We start from the raw sequence: 21,197 nt of genomic DNA, 5'->3' as shown, positions 1-21,197 counted from the left end.
TATTCGTGTTTTTCTCTCCCCATGGTAGACCAGTTTTGGCTCTACAATCCCAAAACTCAGGAGCTGTGTCAGTATCCTAACAACTTGTGATGGCAAATATTTTTGGCAGGTGATTTCCAAGGTTCTTTATTCTACTTAAGCCGTTTCCAGTCACATTATGACTGAAATTTGATGCATTTTGAAGGCAGAAATGTCTTTTTTTCCTTTTTTTGGATGGTACCAAGAGCCGTATATCACCCTAGTATTTTAAAAAATTTTCTTTTTATTATTTTTATTTTTTATTTATTTATTTTTTTTTGAGACAGAGTCTCGCTTAGTCGCCCAGGCTGGAGTGCAATGGCGCGATCTCGGCTCACTGCAAGCTCCGCCTCCCGGGTTCACGCCATTCTCCTGCCTCAGCCTCCCGAGTAGCTGGGACTACAGGCGCCCGCCGCCTCGCCCGGCTAATTTTTTGCATTTTTAGTAGAGACGGGGTTTCACCGTGTTAGCCAGGATGGTCTCGATCTCCTGACCTCGTGATCCGCCCGCCTCGGCCTCCCAAAGTGCTGGTATTACAGGCGTGAGCCACCGCGCCCGGCCATGTTTCTTTTTATAAAAACCTTTTATAAACTGGCTTTTTCTTATTTTTTGTGTCATCAGATCATAGTACAGTCTCTGAAGGTATTCTATAAATGTTTGTTTGATGAGTCAGTTACAAGAGGAATACAAGCTAGTTGTAGAAACATTGGAAAGTAAGCAAGTATAGAACAAAATGAAAATCATCTGCAATATACCACTCGAAGATAATTACTGTTAACGTTTTTCTTCTGTTTTCTTTCAATCTTTTAGTGTCTTATATATTTTTACCTAATTGTGATAATTTTTCACTTATAATGGGAAAAATATTTTCCCTTATCATCAAATGTCTTTGTAAACACGTTTTTATGTCTTCGTGAGCTATTATTCTCCCCATACTATATATAAGTAAGTTGATGCTCAGAGAACTTGAGGAAATTGAGGCTCAGAGAACTTGAAAGACATTCCTGAATATATAGTAAATTTGCTCTGTCCTATACATTATGAGACTTCTCAATCTGGTGAGGAAGATTCAACGTTTAGGCAAATAACCACACTAGGGTGTAGCGTACGGGAAATTCATTAGGAACAGTTCAAAGAGTTATAGGATTTTGTAGGCAAGGGGAAGTACATCCTACTGATGGAATCAGGGAAGGTTTTATGGAGCAGGCTGCATTGAGATGGGTCTTACATGATTGGCAACAATTTGACATTGGAGAAAGACATTTAGGAGCAGGGGAGAGTGTCAGCAAGAGGATGATGGCAGAAAAGCTTAGAATCCATTGAAAATTTAAACTAATACAATGTGGTTAACTCTTGGACTTTTGGAGAAGATTGCATTAAAGTTCACATGCTTTGTAGATAAATGGGAAATTTGATCAGAACCCTGTCTTAGAAGGATTCTTCTGGCAGCAGGGTCTGGGACTGATTGAAGGGAGAAGGTGACCAAGAAACCATTGATTGTGCGCATACTTATGGATTCAGCACATGCTATTACATGCTGGCTATGCCAGCTAGAAGAATACGATAATGAAAATTTCCAAGTGGGCTGGTTAGAAGAAAGGTGGTGCTATTAAAAACGAGGATATTTCAGGAAGGAGGGTCCAGATTTGTGTGTTGAATTTGAGTGGTTTGGACTCAGCTGGGTATTCAGGTGCATTAGAAAGAGGGCAAGGATAGATGTCCTCGCATTTGGGAATTTTGGTTAGTGAAGTGGTCATGATTGGCATTGATATTGAGAGGTGATGGATGTAGTTGTGAGAACTGATGAAATATCAGAGGAAGAGGTTATAGATAAATATCCAACATTTATTGAGCACTAAATATGTATCAGGCACTGTTTGAAGCACTTTACAAGTACTAGCTCATTCAATACTCATGACCCCATGAGTGAGGTATTATTAACATCTACATTTTATAGATACCCTATCTTATACATGAGGAATATAAGGCCTAAGATCACACAGCTAGAGAGTTTTAAATTTGGGATTTAACCTCAGGCAGGCTGACTCTAAACCCATGTTGATAACGCCTATTTTATGCTGCTTCCCTGACAGAAGAGAGAAAGAACACCAACCTGAGAAATATCAATAATAAGGGGACAGACCAGGAAGAGGAGTTTGCAGGACCAAAGAGGAGTAGTTAGAAAAGGGTATTAGAAAGAAGCCCAGGGAGGCTGTGGCCAGGAGGACAGGTAGATGGTGTCAAATACTACAGGTATTTTCTCAATTGAAAGGTATATCAATGTTGGTATGAAGCAGGCATGTAACAACATAGTATCAAATTAAGCACACGCCTGAGGGAATAGTTACAAATGACTTATAATTATTGTTTCAGTAGTTTAATTAATAAACTGGTAATTCTAAAACTACCTTCCTCAAGACTATTCTCTTAATGCAATTCGTTAACAATCTATTGACCAGTACTACAGATTTAAACTATGCTAGGTACAGAGAGTGCTAGAAAAGGGACATTTATTTATTCATTGACTAAATATTTACAGAGAACTTACTCTGGGCTAGGCACTGTGTTTCATACTGAAGATACACTGACTAGGAAAACAGAAATGGTTCCTGACCTTCTGGAGCTTATGGTCTAGTGGGAGTGGCAGGCCTTCATAATACACACACACACACACACACACACACACACACACACACACACAAAGTATGTATTTACCAACTGTACTAAGTTTCACAAAGGATCTTTTTTGGAAACAAAATTTACCAATGAGAAAATAAAGTGGTAAGCATAAATGAGCCACATTCCTTAGAATGGTTTTTATTCTGCTTATCTGTTTAGCAATTCTTCTTTTCATAGATAGATAAAGTAAAGTTATTCTGAACACTAATAAAATTATTCTTTCTCAATTAGTGGGAAGCAGTTTTACTTTTCACCTGCCTTTTTTCTTTAGGCGTTTTTCTCTCCATTTTTCCTTTACTTGTGAGGTTGTATAATTGTGGCAACAGCTTGTTGGTTGAGGTTTATTCTTGTGCAAGCAAAGAAAATGAATCAAGAAATCATATTGATAAATGGGGGTGGAGCCCATCAGGGGTTTTGGCATCTTAATTTCAAGGCTGCTTTGAGTGTTGTAGAAGATGTGTGTCATCTCCAACATATAGGCAGGTTGCTATATTAATTAGCTCAACTTCCTTAAATACTTATTAAGTGGAAGCCTTTTCAGAGCAAAATCAATGTTTTCTATAGAACGTTAAAAAACAAAATCCCTTGAGTGAGCACTCCAGTGCCAAGTCACTGTGGACATTCAATCGGTAACAACACAAATGTGGATTTCTAATGTTTGTTTATACTGTTGATTTGTCCATATATGAAATTGATGGCAGTAGTGGCCCATTTGGAGCAGCCGCTGTGGGGATGCCAGCTGCAGCAGGGGGCAGCGTGGCTGAGGCTGCACACTCCACAGAGCTGGCAGGGGTCGGGAACAGGTGGGAGCCTGCCCCTTACCAAGTTAAAGTGGTGGGAGCCCTGTGTTCCTGGGCACATCTTAGGCAACCAGCTGCAGCTTTGGACCTGGTCATCCCTGAACTCTCAGGCACCTGGGAAGCCCCCCTGCCCCTGTAGGCTTGGATGTGCCTGCTCCCACTCTGTGGCCTCTCCCCACTCCTGGTGCCTGCTCTGATTTCTGGGCAAAGTTGAAGCTGAGCCTGGGTGCTGTCACGACCCAGCCAGGTGTGCACATGTTTGGGTGGCACTGACACACCAGCCCCCTGCCACGTTGGCCCCCTTCTGAAGATTTGGGCACCAATGAGCGCAGGGAGGGAGGTCAGGGCAACTGAGAACTGCTCAACATGGGCCTGCAGGTGCCCCTTGTTGTGAGTAGCTCAGGGCATGGTGGACAGCATGTAGATGAGGGCAGGCAGGCATCTGGGCAGAAAAGGGTGGGTCCCTAGTGAAACTACACCTTCAAGCCAGACTGCCTGAAGCCTGGGGCTGGGCTGCCAGTTCTTCTGGGCCTGCTCATGGCCACCCATGGACCAATCAGCATGTACTTCCTCCCTTCCGAGACCATAAAAATCCCAGACTCAGCTAGACTCAAACAGAAGTCAAGATGACTTGCCTATGGAAAGGAGCTACCCACTGTGGGTGTCCTGAGAGCTGTTCCATTGCTCAGTGAAACTCCTCTCTGCCTTCCTTGCCCTCCAGTTGTCTGTGTATCTTGTTCTTTCTGGACATGGGACAAGAACTCAGGACCTACTGCATGACAGGACTGAAATAGCTGTAACACAACAGGCCTGAAAGACACTCCCACATGCCACATGCCATATTGCAGGTGACGAGAAAAACAGAAGAATGGTGGCCTTTTGGGGATCCCAGACCTAGGGGTTCCCTGAGCCAAAGCTGTGACACCCTCTTTAGGGCTCTGTGGTTCCTGGCATCTCCAAGCTTCTGGGTGCCACAGTGTTCCACCCATCCAGACACGAGTGACCGCAGTGGATGTGTGCAGTACATCTGGTCTAGCCAGAGCCTTGCACGGAGCCAGCACCTGTGCTGGTGCCTGGAGCTGCCTGCCCCACTACAACAGCCAGTGTGACTGTCTGTGTGCAGTGGCCGGACCCTGTGTTCACTTGCCCACACACTTCTCGCCGCTCTGTGCCTGGTTTACCTTTAGCAAGTGTGGGATCTGGGCCAGTACTTTTATTTAAAAAGTTTTTAGAGACTGGGTCTCACTGTGTTTCTCAGACTGGACTCAAACTCCTGGGCTCAAGCAATCCACCTCAGCCTTCTGAATAGCTGGAACTGCAGGTGGGTGCTACTGCACCTGGCTTAGAACTGACTATTATGTGTGCTATACTAGATTTTGTTTCATAGGCACATTAAAGTATTGTTTAAATTTAAAATTTACCTGCTTAAGTACCAGAAGCCTTAAGGCTTTAACAATATTTAGAGGTCAATTAACATCTATTTTTGGCTTTCCTTCATCATTGCCACTTATTCAACAAGTAGTTATTGAGTGCCTGCTATGGCAAGATCCTCTTGGTTCTGGAGAAATAGCAAGCAAACAAAAACAGATAAAAATCTCTGCCCTTTACATTCTACAGTAAGTTTACATGCTAGAGAGGCAGATAATAAATAGAATAAAATTAATAAAATATAACATATTCTAAAATCTAAAATATATAGAATGTCAGGTGGTAATTGGCTTAGAAAAAACAGTGATGGGAAGGTAAGAAGTGTGAGGTCAGGGAGGGTGAATTTCTGTTTTAAGTAGAATGGCCAGGGGAGGGCTCACTGAGATGTGATGTCAGATAAAAGACCTAAAGAAAATCAGAGAGTGGGCTATGCAGGCATCCATGGGGAGGAGCTTTCCAGACCGAAGAAACAGCAAATACAAAGACCCTGCACTGGCTGGAGCAGGCTGTCATGTTTGATGGGCAGTTGGAGACCAGTGTGGCTGGAGTGCACTGAGAAGCAATGAGGACTTCAGGATGGTCTCTGACTGGCTATTAATAGCAAGGACTTTGGATTCCACTTTGAGCGTGATGGAGAGCCACTGGAGGGTTTGAGTAGAGGAGTGATGTGATTTAATTTATACTTAAAGGAATGTTTTTGTCAGTTGGGTGGGGAATAGATGAGTTATGAAGAGGGGTGAAGGAAAAGGCAAGGATATCTTAGCCCAGGTGACGGCTTGAACTAGGGTGATAATGGTGGAAGCGAAACCAGTGCCTGGATTAGGGGTTGGATTTGGGATATGTCCTGAAAACAGATTGGACAGAATTTGCTGATGGATTGGATTTGAAGTTTGTGAGAGGGAGAGAATAATCAAGGAAGGAAGAATTCAAGGTTTTTGGCCTGATCAACAGAAAGGATGAAGCTGTCATTAACTGAGACATGGAAGACTGTGGGAAGAAAAAGTTTGGAAGAAAAGGAGGCAGGAATTGAATGTGTTAATTTAGAGAGCATATTATGTCTGAATGCAAACACTGAATATGTAATAGAATCTATGTGTATGGTGTTCAGAGGAGGACTCCAGGATGGGTATCAAAATTTGGTAATTGTTAGAATGTACATAGTATTAAAAGCCACAACACTTGTTGAGATCACTAACGGGTACAGGTAGAATAGGGAAGAGGTCCAGGTACTGAACCTGAAGTGCTCTGAAAGCTAGCCTATAAAAGGTCAACTGCAGAGGCTGATGCATAGAACCATTACCAGCAAAGATTAGGGAGACGTGGGCACTGAGAGTAGAGGAAAATTAGAAGACAGCAGTATCTGGAAGCTATGAAATAAACTATCTCAAGCAAGAAGGAGTGATCAATAGTAAATCATACTCATAATTAATTTAAAATGAAGAGGGAGAACATCTATAGGGTTTAGCGTTGTAGAAGTCTTTAATAACCCTTAGAAAGAGTTATTTTTGAGACAAGGTCTTGCTCTGTTACCCAGACTGGAGTGCAGTGGCATGATCGTGGCTCACTGCAACCTCAACCTCCTGGTTTCAAGAGGTCCTTCCACTCAGCCTCCCACGAAGCTGGGATTACAGGTGCATTCCACCACACTTGGTTAATTGTGATGGAGACTGGGTCTACTTGGAATGAATTCACTTATTCTGTTTGAAAATACCTGAAAGAAACACCCCAAAATATTCTCTAAGCAAAAGACCTAAAACATATTTTCAGATATTGAGACAACAACAATAAAATCAATGACAACTGACATTTATTCTGTACCTATTTGTGCCAGGGGCTATGTTAAAGTGCTTTACAAGTACAATTTTATTTGACTCTTCACAATAAACCTATGAATTAGGTTCAATTATCTCCATTTCATAAATGAAGAAATTGATGTTTACAGACTTTTAAGTGTGTAAAGTCACATAATGAGTAAGTGATGGAGTTGAAATACTGGAAATATTTTCATAATGCTTTTACACTGAACGATTATTTTGTTTCCAGGGTATATTGATTGCCTTTGGAAATAAATAGTCTCATGCTTTGAAACTAAAGTGGCATTTTTCACATTCCATTTATTTCACGTCCCTTTATTTTCCTGATATCTAGCACTCCTACAATATTGAAAAGCTATAACCAGTTCCTTTATAGTTGTTTGTATGGTGTTTTTTGATGCAGAGAACTACCTAACATGTTTCAATTTATTAAATTAGATTAATTTGTTCAATCAAGTTAAATGTTATTAAGGAAAATGCCATTTTCTAGAACAATTTCTATTTTTAATAGAAATTTATTTTGAGGAACTTTATTACATTTTTGGAAATATATTCTTAAAATAATTACATTGAAAACCCATTGAACATTTAACATACTCATTTCATGTTCACAACTTTTCTGTGTGGTGGACATTATTATTATCTACATTTTACACACGGGGAACTGGAGGTTTAGAGAAGTTGAGTAAATTGCCTGAAGTCACAGAGCTTGTAGGTGGTTGCGGAAGGATTGACCCCATGTCCTCTGAAATTACATTCCATGCTTTTTCCACTACAACATGCATGTAAATTTAGTTAATTCCAATGCTCAGCCTGAAATATTATATCTTTACTCATCTGTGTTAAATTGATTACCCTCATTTGATGCACTATTGTAACTCTAACAGCTGGAGCGACAGGGGCCCAGAGTTTTAGGAAAGCACGTATATATTTTTAGATTAGGCATGTGTTCTCAGGGAAGCATGCAAGTAGTTTATTATTTTTTTCTTTTTTAGGATTGATGCTACATAACCTGAGAGAGGGAAAAGCAGCATTACTGTTGCTTGGCTATGCTCTTCATAGTTGCTGATTCTTTTTTGAGGATGTAGCTAGGATTGGTGTTAGCAGGGAAATGGAATGAACACAGACTCTGCCATGAATTCTGGAGCCTGCCCTGAAATAGGCTGGGGACTGTGTCATTGATTTTCTAGAATGACTTCCACAATTTCCCAGCCCTCCTGAATCTCACATTCAATTCACAAAAAATGTTGATTTTCTTACACTAGCATGCCCTTCTCACATTTGCTTTTGAGCCTCTGATCAAGCTTCTACTCTATGGCCAGAATGGTTTATTAGAAATGCAACTATGATAACCCAGGTTTGGGTTCAAAATTCTTCAGTGGCTCCCCATTACATTTAATATAGAATATCAATCCCTTAACATGGCCTACAGGGTCTGACCTGGTCTGGCCCCTCCCTAATCTTCAACCTCAGCCAGCACCATTTTTCATTACAGCCCCCAGGCTTTCTTGAAGTTCCTTTAGTCTTTTCCTTCCTCAAGGCTCATGGAATACTATTTCCCCTGCCTAGAATATTATCTTCTCCATTTTTGGGGGTAAGTGCTACCTCCTCAAAGACCTTCCCTGACCACCCAATCTAAATTAGGTCCCCTCAGCCCCTGTTATAATTTCTCTTATTATTTTCCACCTTTCCTTCAAAGTATTTATTACAATTTGGTATTACATTTTATTTGTACATTTACTCTATATCAAGACCCCTCCCCATATAAATGTAAGTTACACAAGGGCACTTTCTATATCTGCTTTTTTTTTTCACTACTGCCTGGTAACATAATAGACATTCAATAACATTTATAGGATAAATGGATGCCCTTTCATCAGCTGTTTTATCAACCTGGGATATAACAAAAATAGCCAATGTGTATTTTGCAGTAATATTCTACGCACTGTAATGACATCACAAATTGGTTGATTCTGGAGCAGGGACAAAGCTGGGAGATGCATGTATGTAATGATTAGGTTTTAGGGGAGGATGTTAATTCTTTGTTTTGCTGCATTTTATTGATGGCCTAAAAAGCAAGTGATAGGGAAAGAGAACAAAAGGATTTGATCAAATGTCAAAGTCTATCACATTATTTCTAGATATTCTTATGGAGAATATTGTGCAATCAAGAAGCTGTGATGTATAAGCAGATCAATATGAACTTGTTTTAAAGAGATGAATATTCACATCAACTTTTCAACCCTTTTGATAAGTAGAAATAAGTAGGGACAAAACTCAACTGTCCCTAATTTTCTTTAAATTTGAAAATAGTCTTACTGTCCTCACAGGATGCGGGATTGGGAGCAGAGATTGGTTAACAATATCATTTTAGCTCCCTCTGCTGGTGGTGAATGATGCTTTTAGCAGAGGGCTGATGAAAAGTGCAACTGTTGCTAAAGATAGGGATGAAACACCTTTGCTGTTGCTGCTAGGCTCCTGTTGGTCAAGGTAGGAAGCAAACATGCTCTTTTTAAAGCAATTTTTAACAGCTTTATTGATATATACTTTATATACGATAAGATTCACTTGTTTAAAGTGTACAATTCAATAGTTGTTACTATGTTTACAGAGTTGCACAACCATCACCATAATCTAATTTTAGAACATTTTCATTGCCCCAAAAGAAACCTTCTATCCATTGGCTACAGCTCTCTTTCTTTAGCCCTACCTCCTCTGCCACTAACTCCTGGAAACTACTAAATTACTTTCTGTCTCCATAGACTTAACTATTTTGGACCCATTTGATAAATGGGTTCATACAATATATGTTTATTTGTGTCTGCCTATTTCACTTAGCATACTGTTTCTAAGGTTTATCCATGTCATGGATCAATATTTCATTACTTTTTATTGACAAATAGTATTCAGTTATATGAACATACCGCATTTTGTTTATTCATTATTTGATGGGCAATGAGATTGTTTCTGCTTTTAGGCTATTATGAATAAAGAAGCTATAAACATTAGTGCCTAAGTTTTTAGGTAGACATATATTTCAATTATCTTGAGTAGATAGATACCTAGGAATGGAATTGCTGGGTCATATCTATATTGAACATTTAGAGGAACTGCCAATTTTTTTCTGAAGTGGTTATACTGTATTACATTCTCATACACGTGCTCTTTTGGATAGGTTTACAAAGTAGTGCCTAAGAGAAAGACAGCTTAAATTTATTGTGTCTTTTGTAATTTATTCTTTAAAATTTTTTTAAATTTTATTTCAGTAGTTTTTGGGTAACAGGTGATTTTTGGTTACATGAATACGTTATTTAGTGGTAATTTCTGAGATTTTGGTGTACCCATCACCTGAGCAGTATACACTGTACCCAATGTGTAGTCTTTTATCCCTCACCCCCTTCCACTGTTTCCTCCAAGTTTCCAAAGTCCATTATGTCATTCCTATGCCTTTGTGTCCTCATAGCTTAGCTCCAACTTGTAAGTGAGAACATATGATATTTGGTTTTCCATCCCTGAGCTACTTCACTTAGACTAATGGTCTCCAATTCCTTTCATTGCTGTGAATTCGATTATTTCATTCCTTTTTATTCCATGGTGTATATATACCACATTTTCTTCTTTCACTCATTGATTGATGGGGATTTAGGCTGATTCCATATTCTAGCAATTGTGAATTATACCGCTATAAACATGCAAGTGTCTTTTTCATGTAATGACTTCTTTTCCTCTGGGTAGATACCCAGTACTGGGACTGCTGGAACAAACGGTAGTTCTACTTTTAGTTTTTTAAGGAATCTCCATGCTGTTTTCCACAGTGGTTGTTCTAGTGTACATTCCCGCCAGCAATGTAAAAGTGTCACCACATCCATGCCAGCATCTATTATTTTTTGGTATTTAAACAATGGCCATTCTCTCAGAGGTAAGGTGGTATCTCACTGTGGTTTTAATTTGCATTTCCCTGATAATTAATGATGTTGAGTATTTTTCATATGTTGACTGTATATCTATTGTCTATTCATGTCCTTTGCCCACTTTTTGATGGGATTATTTGGTTTTTTTCTTGCATATTTGTTTGAGCTCCTTATAGATTCTGGATATTAGTTCTTTGTTGGATGCATAGTTTGTGAATATTTTCTCCCATTCTGTGGGCTGTTTACTCTGCTGATTATTTCTTTTGCTGGGCAGAAGCCTTTTAGTTTAATTAGGCCCCATCTATTTTTTTTTTTTTTTGGTGCATTTGTTTTTGGGTTCCTCGTCATAAACTCTTTGCCTAAGCAGATGTCTAGAAGAGTTTTCCCAATGTTATCTTCTTGAATTTTTATGGTTTCAGGCCTTAGATTTAAGTCTTTGATCCATCTTGAGATGATTTTTGTATAAGGTGAGAGATGAGGATCCCGTTTCATTCTTCTATGTGTGGCTTGCCAGTTATCCCAGCACCATTTGTTCAATAGGGTGTCCTTTCCCCACTTTATGTTTTTGTTTGCTTTGTTGAAGATCAGTTGGCCTTAAGTATTTGGCTTTATTTCTGGGTTCTCTATTCTGTTCCATTGGTCTAAGTGTATTTTTATACCAGTACCATGCTGTTTTGGTAATGATAGCCTTTTAATATAGTTTGAAGTTGAGTAATGTGATGCCTCCAGATTTCTTCTTTTTGCTTAGCCTTGCTTTGACCATGCAGGCTCTTTTTCGGTTCTATATGAATTTTATGTTTGTTTTTCTTCTCGTTCTGTGAAGAATGATGATGGTACTTTGATGGGAATTGCATTGAATCTGTAGCAATTTTGACCATACTGCCAAAAGCAATATACTGCTTTGTATCATCAAAGCAGTATATTGCTTTTGGCAGTATGGTCATTTTCACAATATTGATTCTACCCATCCACGAGCATGGGATGTATTCCCATTTGTTTGTGTCATCGATAATATCTTTCAGCAGTGTTTTGTAATTTTCCTTGTAGAGATTTTTCACCCGGTTCTGTATATTCCTACGCATTTTATTTTATTTTTTTTTCAAGTGTTGTAAAGGAGTTGAGTTCTTGATTTGATTCTCAGCTTGGTTCTTGTTGGTGCATAGCAGTGCCACTGATTTGTGTACATTGATTTTGTATCCTGAAATTTTACTGAATTTATCAGATTTAGGAGCTTTTTGGATGAGTCTTTAGGGTTTTCTAGGTATGTGATCATAACAACCGTGAACAGTGACAGTTTTACTTCCTCTTTACCAGTTTGATGATTTTTATTTCTTTCTCTTGTCTAATTGCTCTGGCTAGGACTTCCAGTACTATGTTGAATAGAAGTGGTGAATTGGGTCATTCTTGTCTTGTTCCAGTTCTCAGGGGCAATGCTTTCAACTTTTCCCCATTTAGTTCAGTTTTCAGTCCAGCTGTGAAACCATCTGGTCCTGGACTTTCTTTTTGTTGGCAATTTAAAAAATTACGGTTTCAGTCTTGCTACTTATTATTTGTGTGTTAAGAGTTTCTGTTTCTTCCTGATTTAATCTAGGAGGGTGATGCATTTCCAAGAATTTAGCCATCTTCTCTGTGTTTTCTAGTTTGTGTGCATAAAGGTGTTCATAGTAGCCTTGAATGATCTTTTGTATTTCTAGGGTATTGATTGTAATATCTCTCATTTTGTTTCTAATTGAGCTTATTTGGATCTTCTCTCTCTTTTCTTAATCTTGCTAATGGTCTATCAATTTTGTTTATCTTTTCAAAGAACCAGCTTTTTGTTTCATTTTTCTTTTGTATTTTTTTTAAGTGTTAATTTCATTTAGTTCTGCTCTGATCTTTTGTTATTTTTTTTCTTCTGCTGGGTTTGGGTTTGATTTGTTTTTGTTTAGTTCGTTGAGGTGTGACTTTAGATTGTCTATTTCTGCCCTTTCAGACTTTCTGTTGTAGACATTTAATGCCCTGAACTTTCCTTGTAGCACCGCTTTTGCTGTGTGCCAGAGGTTTTGATGTTATGTCACTATTATCATTCAGTTCAAAGAATTTTTAAATTTTCATCTTGATTTCATTGTTGACCCAAAGATCATTCAAGAACAGATTTAATTTCCATGTATTTGTATAATTTTGAGAGTTCTATTTGGAATTAATTTCCAGTTTTATTCCATCGTGGTCTGAGAGGATACTTGATGTAATTTTAACTTTCTTAAATTTACTGAGACTTGTGACCTATCATATGGTCTATCTTGGAGAATGTTCCATGTGCTGATGAAAGAATGTATATTCTGCAGTTGTTGGGTAGAATATTTTATAAATATCTGTTAAGTTCATTTGTTCTAGGATATAGTTTAAGTTCACTGTTTCTTTGTTGACTTTCTGTCTTGATTACCTGTCTAGTACTGTCAGTGCAGTACTGAAGTCCCCAATATTATTGTGTTCCTGTCTATCTTATTTCTTAGGTTTAGTCATAACTGTTTTTATCAAATTGGGAGCTCCAGTACTAGGTGCATGTATATGTAGGTTTGTGAAACATTTTCCTTTCGGACTAATCCTTTTATCATTAAATAATGTCCCTCATGATCTTTTTTTTTTTTTTTTTTTTTTTTTTTTTTTTTTTTTACCTGTTGTTGCTTTAAAGTCTGTCTTGTCTGAAATAAGAGTAGGTACTCTTGCTCATTTTTGGTTTCCATTTGCGTGGAATATCTTTTTCCTTAAGTTTATGAGAGTCCTTTTATGTTAGGTGAAACTCTTGAAGACAGCAGATACTTGGTGGGTGGATTTTTATTCATTCTGCCATTATGTATCTTTTCAGTGGAGCATTTAGTTCATTTACCTTCCCTCTTGGTCTTGCTGACTTCAAGAATGAAGCCATGGACCGTCACGGTATTACAGTTCTTAAAGATGGTGCGTCTAGAGTTTGTTCCTTCAGACGTTCAAATGTGTCTGGAGCTTCTTCCTTCTGGTGAGTTCGTGGTCTCGCTGACAGGAGTGAAGCTGCAGACCTTCACCGTGAGTGTTACAGCTCTTAAGGCGGCGCATCTAAAGTTGTTCATTCCTCCCCTCTGGAGTTGTTCATTCCTCCGTCTGGAGTTGTTCATTCCTCCCAGTGGGTTCGTGGTCTCGCTGACCTCAGGAGTGAAGCTACAGACCTTTGCGGTGAGCCTTATAGCTCATAAAGGTGGCGTGGACCCACAGAGTGAGCAGTAGTAAGATTTATTGCAAAGACCGAAAGAACAAAGCTTCCAGAGCATGGAACTGGACCCCACTAGGATGCCCCTAGCTGGCTTGCTTGGGCAGCCTGCTTTTATTCCCTTATCTGGCCCAACCCACATCCTGCTGATTGGTCCATTTTACAGAGAGCTGATTGGTTCATTTTATGGAGAGCTGATTGGTCCATTTTGACAGAGTGCTGATTGGTGCATTTACAATCCCTGCGCTAGACACACAGTGCTACACAGAAAAGTCCTCCAAGTCCCCAGTAGGTTACCTAGATACAGAATACCAATTGGTGTATTTACAAACCTTGAGCTAGACACGGGGTGCTGATTGGTGCATTTACAATCCTCTAGCTAGACATAACAGTTCTCCAGGTCCCCACTAGACTCAGGAGCCTAGCTAGCTTCACCTAGAGGATCCCAGGCCAGGGCCGCGGGAGGAGCTGTCTGCCAGTTCCACAGGGTGCACCTGCACTCCAAAGCCCTTGGGCGTCCATGGGACCAGGCGCCGCGGCGCGCAGGGGGCGGCGCTCCTAGGGGAGGCTGGGCCGCGCAGGAGCCCATGGGGGCGGGGAGAGGCTCAGGCCTGGCGGGTGCAGGTCCTGAGCCCTGCCCGAGGGGAGGCAGCTGAGGCCCTGCGAGAATTCGGAGTGCAGCGCTGGCCAGGCCGGCACTGCTGAGGGACCCCGCGCAACCTCTGCAGCTGCTGGCCCCTGTGCTAAGCCTCTCACTGCCCAGGGGCGGGGTGGGGGTGGGGGTGGGGGGTGTGTGTGGGTCGCCTGCCACTCTGAGTGCGGGCCCGCTGAGCCCACGCCTACCCGGAACTCCCGCTGCCCAGCGAGCCCCGCGCCAGCAGCCCCGTTCCGCTCGCGTCTCTCCCTCCACACCTTTCTGCAAGCAGAGGGAGCTGGCTCAGGCCTCAGCCCGCCCAGAGAGGGGCTCCCACAGTGCCCTGGCGAGCTGAAGGGCACCTCAAGCACTGCCAGAGTGGATGCCGAGGCAGAGGAGGTGCCGAGAGCGAGGGCTTCTAGCACGTTGTCACCTCTCATCAGGATTAGTATTGAGATGTGAGGTACTATTTTATTCGTCATGTTAGTTGTTGCCTTAATACCTCGTTTTTCTTTTTCATTGTGTTGTTTTATGGGCCCTGTGAGATTTATGCTTTAAGGAGGTTTTACTTTGGTGTATTTCAGGGTTTCATTTCACTGTTGAGAACTGTTTTATAGCATTTTTTGCAGTGCTGACTTGATCGTGGCAAATTCAGTGTTTGTCTGAAAAAGACTTTATCTCTCCTTCATTTATGAAGCTTAGTTTTGCTGTATAGAAAATTCTTGGCTGACAATTGTTTTGCTTCAGGAGGATAATCATGGAATCCCAGTGCCTTCTGACTTGTAAAGTTTCTGCTGAGAAATCTGTTAATCTGATAGGTTTTTCTTTATAGGTTATCGGATGCTTTATAGGTTATCGGATGCTTTTGTCTCACAGCTCTTAAACTTCTTTCCTTTGCATTGACTTTAGAAAAATCTGGTGACTATGTGCCTAGGTGATGATGTTTTTGCAATGAATTTCCCAGGTGTTCTTTGAGCTTCTTGTATTTGGAAGCAGGGCCAGGGAAGTTTCCCTCAATTATTGGTTCAAATAAGTTTTTCAAAGTTTTAGATTTCTCTTCTTCCTCAGGAACATCAATTATTCTTAGGTTTGGCTGTTGGACATAATTTCAAAGTTCTTGGAGGCTTGGTTCATTAAATTTTTTTTCTTTGTCTGTCTGATTGGGTTAATTTGAAAGCCTTTTCTTTAAGCTCTGAAGTTTTCCCTTCTACTTGTTATAGTCTATTGTTGAAACTTCCCAGTGCATTTTGTATTTCTCTAACTGTGTCTTTCACTTCCAGATGTTGTGATTGTTTTTTCTTTATGATATCTGTTTCTCTGGATAATTTTTCATACATATCTTGTTTTTAAAAAAAATTCTTTAAGTTGGTTTGCACTGTTCTCTAGTATCTCCTTGAGTAACTTAATAATCAAGATTTTGAATTCTTTATCTGGCAATTCAGAGATTTCTTCTTGGTTTGAATCCATTGGTGGGGAGCTAGTGTGATCTTTTTGGGGTGTTATAGAACCCCAAAATAGTATTACCATAATAGTATTACCGGAATTACTATTTTGGTTTCTTCTCATTTGGGTAGAATATTTCAATGGAAAGATCTGGAACACAAGGCCTGCTGTTCAGATTCTTTTGTCCCATGGGGTGATCCTTTGATGTGATGCTCTTCCACTTCCCTTAGGGATGGGAGTTCCTCAGAGCTGAACTGCAATGGTTGTTATTGCTTTTCTGGATCTATCACCCAGTGCGGCTACAGGCTCGGAGCTGGTGCTGGGGAATATCTGCCAAGAGTCCTGTGATGTGACCAGTCTTCAGGTTTCCCAGCCATGGATACCAGCACTTGCCAGTTTTTCAACTGTCTCATGGAATATGCAGTGGTGTTCTGCTTCTGTCAATGCATCTGTGAACTATTTTGGTTTTCCTGGTTCATTTTTGCAGTGGTTCTTGGAGCAAAAGTTAATGGTGTGAGTCTCCATGCATTGTTCTGTTTGTCCAGGTGAGAGCTGCACGTTAACCCTGTTTTCTATCTGCCATCTTGTCCCTCTACATATTCTTATCATTTATTCTTTTATATTACTTATGTATTTTCGTATTTTCTCATTTGCTTTAAAAGTTTTTGCTTGGCTTGGCGCGGTGGCTCACACCTGTAATCCCAGCACTTTGGGAGGTCGAGGCAAGTGGATCATGAGGTCAGGAGATTGAGACCATCCTGGTTAACACGGTGAAACCCCGTATCTGCTAAAAATAGTAAAAAATTAGCCAGGTGTAGTGGCGGGCGCCTGTAGTCCCAGCTACTGGGGAGGCTGAGGCAGGAGAATGCCGTGAACCTGGGAGGCAGAGCTTGCAGTGAGCCGAGATCGCGCCAGTGCACTCCCGCCTGGGCGACAGAGTGAGACACTGTCTCAGAAAACAAAAATGTTTTTGTTCAATCTATCTATTCTTCTCCATTACCACTGGGAAATCTCTCTCTCTTTCTCAGAAATGGGGTTTCACTTTGTTGTCTAGGCTTGACTCAAACTCCTACCCTCAAGGGATTCTTCCACCTCAGCCTCCTGAGTGGCTGGGACTACAGGTGTAGTCATTGTACCTGGCTCCAGTTTCTTTAGTTTTCTTCTCTGTGAAGATGTACAGTGAGATGATTTCCAGGCTCTCACTCAGCTTAAATATACTAGGGTGGGATGAAAAACCTAAGTATTGTGCTGATTTCTAGTTTCCTCAGTAAGATTGCTGTAAAACTCCTTTTGGAGAAGAATATCATCCAATTTAGAGTATTGGATCTGGAAACAGACTATTTGGGTTAAGATCCTTGACCTATCATTTTCTGATTGCATAACACTGAGAAAGGAATTAATTTTTCCAGCTTTATTGTTTATAACTGACAAGAGTTATATATAAATAAATATAGTGTACAATGTGATGTTTTATGTATACATTAGAAATGATAATCACAAGCTAATTAATGTGTCTATCACCCACGTAATTATCTTTTTTTTTGGTGGTGAGAACATTTAAGATCAACTTCTTAGCAAATTTCTAGCATGTAACACAGTACTATTGACTATAATTACCATGCTTTGTGTTAGATCTTCATAACTTATTCATCCTGCCTAACTGAAGCTTTGTACCCTTTGGTTAACACTTCCCTATTTCCCCACTTCACAGTCTCCGGCAACCACAATTCTACTGTCTGCTTCTATGAATGTCATTTTTAAAGACTGCATATAAGTTGAGATAATGCAGTATTTGTCTCTCTGTACCTGGCTTCTTTCACTTAACAAATGTGCTCCAAGTTCATCCATGTTGTCGCGAATGACAGGATTTCCTTCTTTTAAAAGGCTGAATAATATTCCATTGTGTTTATATATATATGTAATAAATATATTCACAATGACATATTATATACACATATATTTTTCATTATCCATTCATCTGTCCATGGACACCTAGATTGAGTCTATATCTTGGCTATTGAGAATAATGCTACAGTGGACATGGGAGTGCAGATATCTCTTCAAGATCCTAGTTTCAGTTATAGTGGATATATACTCAGAAGTGTGGTTGCTGGATTACTTGCTAGTTCTATTTTTAATATCTGAATATAGTTTCGTATTGTTTTCTATAATGTCTATACCAATTTACATTTTCACCAACAGTGTGCAGGGTTCCCTTTTCTCCACATCCTTGCCAATGTTTGTTATCTTTTGTCCTTTGGATATTAGTCATTGTAATAAGTATGAGGTGATATCTCAGTCTGGTTTCAATCAGCATTTCCCTGATGATTAGTGATGTTGCACATTTTTAAAAATATGTATGTTGACTATTTGTATGTCTTCTTTTAAAAAATGTCTGTTCAGGTATTTTGCTTATTTCTCAATAAGGTTTTTAATTTTTTACTATTGAGTTGTTTTGAATTCCTTAAATTTTGATATTAACCCCTTATCAGATATATAGTGTGCAAATATTTTCTCCCATTCTGTGAGTTGTCTGTTCACTCTGTTAATCATTTCCTTTGTTGCACAAAGGCTTTTTAGTTAGATGCAATACCACTTGTCTATTTTTGCATTTTGTGCCTATGTTTTTGGGATCATATAAAAATTATTGCCCACACCAGTGTCAAGAAGCTTTTCCCCTGTGTGTTCTTTCTTGTAGTTTTACAGTTTCAGGTCTTACATTTAAGTCTTTAATCCATTGGCGTTGGTTATTGTATATCGTATGAGAAACTAATTTCATTCTTCTGCATATAGATATCCAGCTTTGCCAACACCATTTATTGAAGAGATTGTCCTTTCCCTGCATGTGTTTTTCATACTTTTTATCAAAGATCAGGTAGATTTTGTGGAAACCAGGTAGTGTGATGACTCCAGCTTTCTTTACTTGTTCAAGGTTGCTATGGCTATTCAGGGTCTTTTGTAGTTCCATATGAATTTTAGAATTGTTTTTCCTATTTCTGTAAAATGCCATTGGAATTTTCATAGGAAGTGTACTAAATTTGTGAATTGCTTTGGGTAGTAAAGACATTTTAACAATATTAATTCTTCCAACCAGTGAACATGAGATATCTTTCCATTTATTTGTTTTCTTCAATTTCTTTCATCCCTGTTCTACAGTTTTCAATGTACAGATCTTTCAGCTTCTGGTTACATTTATTCCTAAGTGTTTTTAATTTTTTCTGATGCTATCATATAATTTTTATTTTATTTTTTTCCAGATCGTTTGTTCATAGTGTATAGAAATGACACTGACTTTTTAATGTTGATTTTGTATTCAGGGACTTTATTGAATTTACTTATTGGTTCTAATAGTTTTTTTTTAATGTAGTGTTAAGGGTTTTCTACATATAAGATTATGTTATCTGTAAACAGGAACAATTGAACATCTTCCTTTTTGGTGTGGATGCCTTTTTTTCTCTTGCCTAATTGCTCTGGCTAGAACTCCCAGTATGTGGAATGGAAGTGGCAAGAATGGGCATCCTTGTCTTCTTTTTTATTTATTTTATTTATTTTATTTTGAGACGGAGTCTTACTCTGTCACCCAGGCTGGAGTGTAGTGCCATGATCTTGGCTCACTGCAAGCTCTGCGTCCCAGGTTCACACCATTCTCCTGCCTCAGTCTCCTGAGTAGCTGGGACTACAGGTGCCTGCCACCACGCCCAGCTAATTTTTATTTTTATTTTTTGTATTTTTAGTAGAGATGGAGTTTCACCATGTTAGCCAGGATGGTCTCGATCTCCTGACCTCGTGATCTACCCGCCTGGGCCTCCCAAAGTACTGGGATTACAGGCGTGAGCCACCATGCCCAGCCCCTTGTTTTGTTCTTGATCACAGAAAAAAAGTTTTTAACTTTACACTGTTGAGTATTATGTTAGTTAAGGGCTTGTCATATATGTTTTTTTGTTGTGTTGAGGTACATTTCTTCTATACCTAATTTATTGAGTTTTTATCTTGAGAAAATGTTGAATTTCATTGTTTTTGTACATCTGTTGAGATGATTATATAATTTTTACTGTTCATTCTGTTCATGTGGTGTATCATATTTACTGATTTGCATGTGTCAAACCATCCTTGCATCCCAGGTATAAATCACTCATGATTATGGTGAATAATCCTTTTAATGTGCTGTTGAATTCAGTTTGTTAGTATTTTGCCATTATGTTCATCAGTGATATTGGCCTGTAATTTTTTTTTTTTCAATATCAGGGTAATGCTGACCTTGTAAAATGAGTTTGAAAGTGTTCTCTCCTCTTCAATATTCTGAGTTTGAGAAGGATCAACGTTAGTTTTCCTTCAAATGTTTGATAGAATTCACCAATAAATTCATTAGGTCCTTGGGTTTTCTTTGCTGGGAGGTCTTCAATTATTGATTTAGTCTTCTTAATTGCTATTATTATGATCATATTTCCTATTTCTTCATATTTCAGCCTTGATAGTTTGTATAGTTTTAGGAATTTATCCTTTTTTTTTTTTTTTTTTTGAGATGGAGTCTCTCTCTGTCACCCAGGTTGGAGTGCAGTGGCATGATCTCAGATCACTGCAAGCTCAAATTTATCCATTTTTTTAGTATTCAATTTGTTGGCATGTAATTGTTCATAGCAGTCTCCTTGATCCGTTGTATTTCTGGGTTATCAGTCGTAATGTTTTCTCTCTCATTTACAATTTTAATTATTCGAGTCTTTTATTTTCCTTCTTACTTATTCTAGGTAAAAATTTGTCAATTTTGTTTGTTCTTTCAAAAAAACCAAATCTTGGTTTTATTGATCTTTTTATTGTTTTTCTAGTGCCTGTTTCATTTATTTCTGCTCTGTTTTCATTATTTCCCTTCTTCTGCTAACTTTGGGCTTAGTTTGCTCTTTTTCTAGTTCCCTGAGGTATAAATTTAAGTTGTTGATTTGACGTTTTTCTTTTTTCTTACTGTAAGCATTTATTGTTGTAAACTTTCCTCTTTGAACTGCTTTGGCTGTATTCCGTAAGTTTTGTTATGTTGTGATTTCCATTTTCATTTGTATCAAGATATTTTTTTTTTAGTTTCTTTTTTGATCACTTGGTTGTTCATCAGTGTGTTGCTTGATTTCCACATATTTATGAAGATTCCATTTTTCTCCCTTTATCGATTGGTCAGAAATGGTGCTCAATATAATCTCAATCTTCTTAAATTTCCGAAGATTTGTTTTATTGCCTAACATATGATCTGGCCTGGAGAAT

Source organism: Macaca thibetana, chromosome 11, assembly GCF_024542745.1.
Source record: "Macaca thibetana thibetana isolate TM-01 chromosome 11, ASM2454274v1, whole genome shotgun sequence".
In the NCBI taxonomy this organism is placed as follows: Eukaryota; Metazoa; Chordata; class Mammalia; order Primates; family Cercopithecidae; genus Macaca; species Macaca thibetana.
The sequence above is the reverse complement of the archived record's forward strand: the minus strand, read 5'-3'. Positions refer to the sequence as shown.